Raw genomic sequence first — 7,632 nt, 5'->3', positions numbered from 1 at the left:
CGCTCGAGAAGGGCGGATTACAAAACAATGGCAGCTCTGTTCTCTCCCTCCCGCGCCGCTCTCCCACTGAGGCGTGGAGACGAGGCTTGTCCGGAGACAACCCCCCCTCCAAATAATATCATTATTACTATTACTATTACTATTACTATTTAGCTGCTCTTCACCCTAAGGTCTCCCAGGGCTGGTTACAGCACTAACATGGATTGACTTAAGGGCCAGTCCTTCTCTTTTTAAAAAGACGATTAAATGCATTTATTGTACGCCATTAACTTTTTTTTTTTTGAAACAAACTACACTTTCCAAGATTAAAGGGTCCCATTACCTTCAGTAGTTTAGGGCCTCATCAAACCTGAATCTGGCCCTGCTTCTGCACATGGCTTCTCTGCTCTTTCAGATCATCTGAAATGGGTTGAATTGACTGCGAACGTTTATGGCAATGAACATAAGTAATATGGAAGGTTACATGAAAAGTGAGGAGATCAAATGAAAGCAAGGAAATGTATTTTGTGAGCACTGAGTCACAATTCTGCTGGAGCAGTAAACACATGGTCTCAGTAAAAATTAGATTTTTCTTTTTTTAAAAAGAATATTTATTAAAGTTTCCAATAGTAGTACAATAAAAACCAAAAAGAAAAAAAATAACATACATTCAAAAATAAGAAAAAATAAAGAATAACATACATACAAAAATAAAAATGATTAAAAATACATAAAATTTCCGTTACTTATTTTTCATTAACTTATTTTCCAGACCTCCTCATACCTCCCTTTTTTGTATTCCAATTCAAATTGTTGGTTCAGCAAATTCTTATCCAATTCCTTTCTCAAACATCTTATCAACAAAAACCTTGATTTTACCATATTTTTGAAAACCACTTTTTTACTTTATCCAAACTTAACTCTCATCCAAACCTATATAACGGTACTTATTCTTAAAACATTTCCCTAAGGTCGAAAGAAAATTCCCTTCCACGAATTTCCAATTCTCCTAAAAGTAAGACAAAAAAGTAAAACAAAAAAGCAACTTATATTATGTACACTTTAAATTCCCATTTTTCATTCCACCCATCCCCCTTCCCGGTTTCAGTCCCCAACAGATCTCAAAAATTAGATTTTCACGTTTGCCCCTTTTCTAGCCATTATGATCAGCAGCTTTCCTAACATTGTGTTTCCATACTGGCAAAAGCTACAACTGTCTGTCATGCTGTCAGAGCCGCCCCTATGTCCCAGCTCACAGAGGACCAACGCCCGGCTGTAGTTATATACAAATAAGTCTTTATTGACGTTCAGTTTCCATTTCAAAGCCGCAGTGTGCAGCTCTACGCCTTAAACCCTAGACCGGCGAAGCTCCGTCTGAATCTCCTCCCCTTCCACACCAGTTTAAGACTCTAGCCTTGCTCCACCTCTTCCTTAGCTCCTTCCTCCTCTGGGCCCTCCTGCCCGCTGGGGTTTCATCCTTTCTGGACTCTTCTGACGCTGACCCCCCTGATTCTTGCCCCTCCTTCCGGCGGGCTTTAGGACCTGGCTCCCTATCCGGGCTACCTGCTGTGCCGCTCGCCTGTACGTTTGAACTTGGCGCGCGCGCCCAACCGGCAACCTTCCTCTTGACCGTTCCCCCGCTCTCCGATGGAGGCGTGGTCAATCCTGACTCATCTTCTCTCGCTGGTGGTGAATCTGCTGGCCCCGATACCTGGGACTCCTCCCCCCCACTACGCTCTGGTGGGGAAGCTGGTCCTGATTTCCAACTGCTGCTCTGGGAGTCCCCGCTGGCCCCTTGCTTCTGGCCCCCCTTGCCCTGGCCACCGGCGCCCCCTTCTGTGAATCTTCCGATTCGCTGGAGAGGCTCATGGAATCTCTCGGGCTACTGTCATCTTCTCCTGCGCTGCCCTCGGATTGCTCCCCCTCGCTCTCCATCGCCTCCGCTCCCTGCGCTCCCGCTGCGTCCCTGACACATGCAGCTGCTAAGAGATAATGCCACAATCAAGAAATAAGATAGAAAACTCCCCTCCCCCTCCGCCCCCATGGTTGCATGTCAAATTTAAGAACTCTGGAAGCTGTCAGGGAGGAGTGTTCTGTCAGCATCCCTCACCATTGTGTTGTGAAGTTGGAATTCATTTATTAGCATATTGTTTTGAGAAAGCATCCTAGATAATATTTGCCCAGAGGCTCTTCCTGTTTTAGGAAGAAAAACTCCCAGGCGCCATTCCGTCTGTGACTCATTCTAGGTTTATGGACCACACCATATTTGTAATATGTTTTCAGTACTGTATTTAAATATAAGAAGGAGGGTGTGTTGTTTGTTTGACTGAGATTGTTTTGTGGTCACGTTCAATCCAGAGAGCTTCTTCATGTTTGAGGGCTTGAAGAGGGAAAGTCAAAACCCCCAACAGACATGTCCAAGACAATTGGACTGGGGCATTGTAGTTATTTCTATCAATTATGATTGCACAAATTTGAAGACATAATGGCAAAAGGTGTTGTGTGTGTTCCTAGATTGCTCATTCTGCTACACATACCCCAAATCTAGAAAGGTTTGCTTAAGAATAATATCATTATTAAGACAATAATTGTATGATTTGATTTTGCTCATTTCTCAACACTGCAGTCAGGTTTCAAGTTTACCTCTGCAAGTTGAAATAAGAATCTTGGACTTGATCTACAGCTAGATTAAAGGTAAAGGTAAAGGAACCCCTGACCGTTAGGTCCAGTTGCGGACGACTCTGGGGTTGCAGTGCTCATCTCGCTTTACTGGCCGAGCTCATCTCGCTTTACTGCAGAATGCTTCCGGGTCATGTGGCCACCATGACAAAGCTGCTTCTGGCGAGCAGCACATGGAAACGCCGTTTACCTTCCCGCCGGAGCGGTACCTATTTATCTACTTGCACTTTGATGTGCTTTCAAACTGCTAGGTTGGCAGTGTGAGATTTCCAATTTTCCGTTCATTCAGCTGCGCAACACTGAGTAGATTGTGTGAAGCATCTGGAACGTAGAGAACATCTTGTATCAATAAGTCCAAACTGTGAAGAACAACAGTTCCGTAGCCTTGACTGGGGATCGTGTGGTCATCCGCCTGGTGAATCGCACTTTCCTGCGGTGTAAAAGACACAAACAGTCGCTTGTTGTTGCATAAGTGGCGGGTCGCTCCTGAATCCACCACGAAGAAAGATATAGACATCTTCTGGACCTTTGCAACCTTTGGAGTGAAGCATGAGACCATCGCCTTGTGCTGCGTTGTCCTGGACACCGGACCTTTGCCTTTGCCTTTTCCACACGTTGAGCTTTTGCTCTGCTGCTCTGTCTTGGCCCTGGGAAATCTGCATTCCCTCTTCATATGGCCTAGACGTCCACAGGAGTAGCATTTCACTGCCTTCAAAGCTTTGGCGCCATCTGGTGGTTCCACTGCATTCTGGGATGATGTCTGTGAAGACTCCCCCTTACCCATGCAGCTAGCATCTCGCCTGTCCGCTTCATTCAGAATCACGGCAGTAACATGTGCTACTGTGATCTGAGCAGTTGGCTGAACAGCAATCTGAGTGGCAACGGACTCCCAACTTGAACCCAAAGAATGTAGTATCATGAAGGATTACACAGCCTCTGGAAAGGTGAGTCCTCTCTGTTGCAGCTCATGTCTCAGATTCTGCATCTCCATCAAGTGAGTACACACATCAGCACCTTCAGCAAGTGCCATATCATGCAGCCTGGCATAGTAGAACAAAGAAGCACCAGCTTCTGTCCTCAAATTAGCATCTCTTAAAGTGTCCCAAATCTTTCTGGCTGAGGTCTTATCACGCAACAGACAGAGCTCTTCTGGGGAGACTATCAATGTAAGAGTTCCCCTTGCTTTGGAATCCTTAGCTGCCCATTCATCTGTTATTGGAGCTGGGGGGTTGTCTGTAATAACTGTAAACAGACCTTCTTTTTGCAGAAGAGCCTCTGCGTAGAGTACCCACTCCGCATAATTCTTCTTATTGAGCTTAGGAATCCCACAAGCATCAGCCAGCCTTGCATTAGCCATCATTGCTGCTTTAAACAAGCTGCGTCTGTGTACAGCTGCTTCATTCCAAAAGCACTTTTAAAAGTACTTTCGGTTTTCAAGCCTCCCAAGCCTTTGAGCCTGTGCCACGGCAAACGGCTTTAAAAGTTCAAAGTCCAGCCATAAAGCCATTAATTAGGATCTGGCAGGCTTCCCGGAGCAATGAGCACATACCTCTCATCAATCTTCTTGACGCACAGAGCAGATAAGACTGTTCCATCTCTCTGTTCCTCTGCTGGCATTCCGATTCCGTTTATCTGGGCCCATAACCAAAAATGTGAGATTTTGACCAGCTTCGGCCCATCTGAAGCTGATAGAGGCTCGTCTTATCTTGAGCCCAAGCAGAGTAGTCCACACAGCAGAAGGATAAGCAGTATGTGCCACGTTCTTAATTTTATTTCCACTCTATGTTGAGAGAATACAAACATGCATCTTGCCTCTGTGAGAGCAGAGAAGCAACTCCTCTCAGAAACAAAGAACACCGAGAGAACACTGAAAAACAGGAAACCAGTGTACGTCACATCCAGTCTCCCATTCCCGTGGGAATCCAACAGTAACTTTGACTGTGGAATGCAAAACAATGTCTTGTGACTGCAGTTGCTGCTCAGTGAGGGAAATAGAAACCAACAGGCAGGAGAAGGGACCAAGCAATGGGAGCTCACCCCGTTGCGGGGATTCAAACCGCGACCTTCTGATCGGCAAGCCCTAGGCTCTGTGGTTTAGACCACAGCGCCATCTGCATCCCTAAAGCTAGATTATCCGATTAATTTTGGCCACAAGGCAGTTTTCCCTGGTTATTTTCATGGGATTAAAAGCTTTGTTCAGATTTCCAACCCTCCAAGAGAGCAGACATTTGCCTGGCATGATAATTACCAGATTTCACTGTTTGGTAGCATAGGCATTACAGTGGTACCTCGGGTTACAGACTCCACTAACCCAGAAATAGTACCTCAGGTTAAGAACTTTGCTTCAGGATGAGAACAGAAATTGCACGGTGGCGGCAGCAGCGGGAGGCCCCATTAGCTAAAGTGGTACCTCAGGTTAAGAACAGTTTCAGGTTAAGAACGGACCTCCAGAACGAATTAAGTTCTTAACCCAAGGTACCACTGTACACAGCCTGGGAACATATCATCCAATATAGCAAAGACTGAAGTGCAGAGTGCAATGCCCACCCAGCAGGGCTGGCCCAAGACATCTTGTCACCTGAGGCGAACCACAAAATAGCACCCCTATGCCTGCCAGGGAAGAAGGGATATGCGCGTGCACCAAAGATGGATATAAAGATCTATGTCAGGCTCTGCCGCACCTGTGGATCCTGCTGCCTGAAGCGGTCATGTTACCTTGCCTCAAAGATGGGCCAAACCTTGCCACTCAGTAAATAACTTAAAACAAAGCCACCATTCACCTACCAAAACTGTCTGAAGAAACAAAGTTCCCATATTCACTTAAACAGCTCTTCTAGTTTTCCCATTTGGTATTACCCCAAACATTTCCCCTTAAATGAGATGATAGCCCTCAGTTCTTACTGAGGTAACTGATTTATAGCTAAATCTGTATCCAACCTGTATCCAAAAGCGGGTTGATGAGAAGGTAGCAAATTGAATACAAAACTATCTGGTGAGGATTCGGATGGGATGCCAGTGATGAAACAAAGCTAAACATTGCAAAGGTGGACTGCTTTTGCTATGATGTTGAATACAAGAAGCATGAGAAATGAAAGCTTAATCCCTTGAATGGCTACTACATCTCAGGCAGAAGGTATGCACCAAGTAGGTCAAGAATACAGGCCTGGAAATACTCAAATTAATACAACAAAATTGCATGCATAAACAGGAAGTCAAACATGGCATGAATCAGATGGGTAAATACATAGTTCTTCAGAAGACATCAGATGAATCAGAGACTTCAATAAATACTGATTTAATTAATTAGAATCTTTGCAGTAGGTAACCCTAACCATGCAGTTACGTAAGTCACAATTGTCACCCACACATGTAACCACACACCCCAGTTCCACCTAAGCCTTCACTTCATAAGATATAATTGCTTAAACATCCCTGGGATCTGAACACATAGATAAGGGCTGGTTACAGGTTTCTGTGTGCTCTTACAAAAGGGACCCACAAAAGGCAGTTAGGTCTTTCAGATGATGGTTTCATAATCAAACTTAAAAAAAACCCTAACATCCTAACTATTGTATGGACCGAACTTACTGTAACACAAATGCTGGTCATTCAGAGCAATTAGCCAACTGATCAATAATTCTTATTACTTTTTTGGCAAGCAGAACGTCTAGGACAAGACTGGGGAACGTTTGGTCCAGCTGATGCTGCTGAACTACAGCTTCCATCATCCTTTGCCATTGACCATGCTTTCTGGGGCTGATGGGAGGTGAAGTCCATCAACATCCAGAGGGTTCCTGCTCTAGGATGAGACCCAGAAAAAGAACACAAATGGTATCATACTGGGCAGACGTGAAGGGAGCAGTGAGAGAGGACAGCTGTTTATGAATGTCCTACCATGTTCCCTGTTACTGGTCTCCACTCCAGATGGTGGATAAAGCTATCAATGGCTACTACTTGTTTTTAATGTTGTAACCCACCCTGGGGCCTTAGGGTGAAGGCCGGGTAGTAAATAAATAAATAAATAAATAAATAAAACTGATAATTGTTGTTTGTTGGCATCCGTCTGTCTCAGGAGACTAGTGGAGTGTGCCTTTGTGGACAAAGCCAAACTGTTGAAATGTTACAGCGCTGGCTGTGTCTGTAGAGAAGGGTCAGTAAACTTTTTCAGACGGGGGCTGGTCCACTGTCCCTCAGACATTGTGGGGGGCCAGACTATAAGCCATCCCCCTATGACTCTCCCCTCCCTTCTCCACAACACCGGACGAGCCCAGGTGGCTGCTTACTTGTGTCTTGAGAGCAACAGGGGCTGGTGGCGGCGGAGGTACAATGAGCGGTGCGTGAAAGGGCTCTGGAGAAGGGTTGCTTAAAATGGCGGCTGCTCGAGCACTGCTGCTGCTGGCACCAACAAAACCCAGCTCCCTTCCTCCTCTAGGCAGGGTGGGGAGAAGCCAGGAGGGAGGAGGCGCCACCGCCAGTGGCGTAGTGTGGGGGGTGCAGGGGGGGCTGGCCACACCGGGCGCAACATCTGGGGGTTAGGGTTAGGGTGCGCAAATCCACGGGTTAGGGGGCGCAAATTACTTGCCTTGCCCCGGGTGCTGACAACCCACGCTACGCCACTGGCCACCGCTGCTGTGTGAGGGAGAGGGAAAGAACGCACACGCTGGCAATCCACACAGCGATTCCCGGACCATCCACGGGTCAGATTCAGAAGGCAATTGGGCCTGATCGGCACACGGGCCTTAGTTTGCCAGCCAATGCTGTAGAGACTGATATGAGAGAGACATGTTTCATTGCTGCTGGGGCAGATGAAGGCGTCCGGTTGTGCTGCCACAGATGCACCATGGCGTTTCTTTTCTCTGCGTTCCTCCCACTTCCCCTCTGGTCACTGCTACGGATGCACAACTTGACTGTCTGTCTCCAGGCACTGCGGTCGTCTGCAAGGGATTCCCACATGGCAGGGTTGATGTTGCCAGC

General features: G+C 46.4%; 1 protein-coding gene across 1 annotated transcript in view; it reads right to left on the bottom strand.

Moving 5' to 3' along the window:
* NSA2 (NSA2 ribosome biogenesis factor) overlaps nucleotides 1-7,632 on the bottom strand; it is a 352,088-nt gene that overhangs the window by 44,660 nt on the left and 299,796 nt on the right. The gene's annotated exons all lie outside the window — the stretch shown is intronic.

The sequence above is a fragment of the Podarcis gaigeae genome (assembly GCF_964106915.1).
Source record: "Podarcis gaigeae genome assembly, chromosome: 11".
NCBI lineage: Eukaryota > Metazoa > Chordata > Lepidosauria > Squamata > Lacertidae > Podarcis > Podarcis gaigeae.
This window is presented reverse-complemented; position numbering and strand designations above follow the sequence as displayed.